This window comes from Dioscorea cayenensis, chromosome 14 (assembly GCF_009730915.1).
Source record: "Dioscorea cayenensis subsp. rotundata cultivar TDr96_F1 chromosome 14, TDr96_F1_v2_PseudoChromosome.rev07_lg8_w22 25.fasta, whole genome shotgun sequence".
NCBI lineage: Eukaryota > Viridiplantae > Streptophyta > Magnoliopsida > Dioscoreales > Dioscoreaceae > Dioscorea > Dioscorea cayenensis.
Genome location: NC_052484.1, coordinates 20,550,442 through 20,552,903, shown reverse-complemented (window position 1 = coordinate 20,552,903; position 2,462 = coordinate 20,550,442).

The window sequence follows — 2,462 nt, the reverse complement described above, 5'->3', positions numbered from 1 at the left end:
TACACTCTTAATTAAAGATGAGAAAATAGACTAATACCCTCACTCACACCCAGACACCATTATTACTTCCAACGAGCTTTTTAACTTCAAGCACCTCATTTTTTTGTTTTTCATGTATTTACATCAAAAGTCAGAGTGAGTGAGCGTCATTGATTCAAATCTCTCCCCCAACAAAGATCGCTCCCCATACTCGCTCATATACATCGCTCAACGGATTTCTATATTATTCCTACATCTGACATCCCGTGCTTTTAAAGATCGCTTAAGATCGCTTTCTATTCATAAAAAAGAGGCGCTTGTCGTCTATTATTCCAAAAATAAAATAAAATCAAATATAGTTAAGCTCTAAGTCATTTAGATTTTGCAAACTGCTCTATAAAAAAAAACAACTAAATGGTTAAACCTACTTAAAATTATAGATGACGGCATTGGTTGTGACATATCAAACAATTATTTTATATATATATATATATAATTACACCTCTACCCTTCTCAGTTTTATCTTTCCTACTTTGTCCCTTCACCGGTGCTCACTGCTCAGTCAGGCTCAAGCAAACCTATAAAGCTTGCCTTTGCCCCAAGATGGCTTGTCTGGCCTTGCCATTTTAGATTCTAATCAGTATGATCATCAACTTTAGCATTGTTGCCATGGCAATCCTCATACCTTGTGTCAATTTCATCAATATATAAGATTGAAGATCCACACGTCTAGCCATCATTTTTTGCTACTGTATGTATTGCTCTTTTTTGTTTTCATCTGAGTTGTTAAACTGTGATAAAATGCAAAACCCAACGATAGAAATGAAATAATCGAGAACACTCGTTCAAACTAATTCAACTCGAGGAAATATTGAACAATATCACTCAAAGTTTCACAATTAATGCTTTATTTAACACATTAATTTGAGTAAAGGCGGCAAGAATGAAATATAAAAAGTTTCCACTATTTGACAAAACAAAACACATAAAATAGAGAGATAAAAAATAGAAGGTCGGCCCAAAAAAGAATAATACTTAGATTATCAAGAAATCACATAGTATGCAATACTCATTTTCTAAATAAACACAAATTATTTAAAGATTAAACACATGAAATAACATGTAGCAATCAAAACATAAAAAACTTTAATTTATTGAATCTACCATAGAAGAAGTAAACTCAGAACAAGTGGACTCTAGGGTTAGTGTTGCAGGAATGGACAATGACAATCAAGGTGCAGGCCTGAGGAGAAGCTAGCGCAGCAGCAAGGGGGTTCAAGGAGAACGGTTCAGGGATTTTGTGCCGAAATGATGGGGAGTATCAATTGGATGATTAGCTAATTAGTATTATAATTAGTTATATAATTAGAGTAATGAATGAATGCCTTGTAATGCAAGCCATTAAGGTTGTTAGAAAGGCATGGATTTCTGGGTAACGTGTCCTGGCACGTGATGTGTTTAAGAACATGCCTCACTGAAGAGGTTGTTACAAAATCATTGTAGAAATCCCTATATAAGAAGAGGTGACAGCTAATGAGAAAAAGCAAGGAATCTTTACTCTAATCCTCTTTTCTCTCTCTTCCTCTCTTCTTTTTCCTATGCTCTTCTCCTTCTCCCCCTTCTTCCCAGCCATTTCCTACTAAATCACACAGAACTGGTGCGGATAACGCATCAATTTGGTGCTTTCATTGAGCCATGACTGACGGCATGGTGACTCGCGCCAGCGATGGAGGAACAATTGACATCTATGGCGGATCGACTAGCTCGGCATGATTCCGTTCTTGCCAAACTTGATTCATTATGTTCGACGGTCCGAGCATCATTCGAATCCTTTGAAGCCATCCGGAAAAGCAACTCTGAATCATTTGATCTGCTGCGAACCTCGATGGCGTCTCACCAGGCCGTCATGGCTGAGATGATGACCAAATTACAGCAGTTGGACCGCTCTTCCAGTTCATCCTCACCCCAACCTCCTCTCCTCCCACTTCCAACCTCTTCTCCCTTACCACTATTCCAGACTCATACACCATTAACTCCATCTCTGTTCCATCCTCCTAATTCCACATCCACTCCTCGTTTACCAAAGATTGAGGTTCCTCTGTTCTCCGGCGAGCACGTCCTCAGTTGGTTGTTTCAAATCAACCACTTCTTCCACTTCCACCAAACACCGGAGGATCAACGAGTTTCTATTGCTGCCTTCTACTTGACTGGTCAGCACTTCAATGGTTTCAATGGTTGCATTCGACTTCTCAATTGTCTCATTGGGATGATTTTGTTCGGAAATTGGAGTTGAGATTTGGACCATCCTCCTTTATCAATCATGATGCTGCTCTCTTCAAGCTCAGGCAAACATCCACCGTCTCTGCATACTTGTGCGAATTTGAATGTTTATCCACCCGTGTCACCGGGTTGAGCGAGCTGAAACTCCTTAACTGCTTTCTCTCGGGTCTTCGTGATGAAATCCAGCGAGAATTATATTTGTT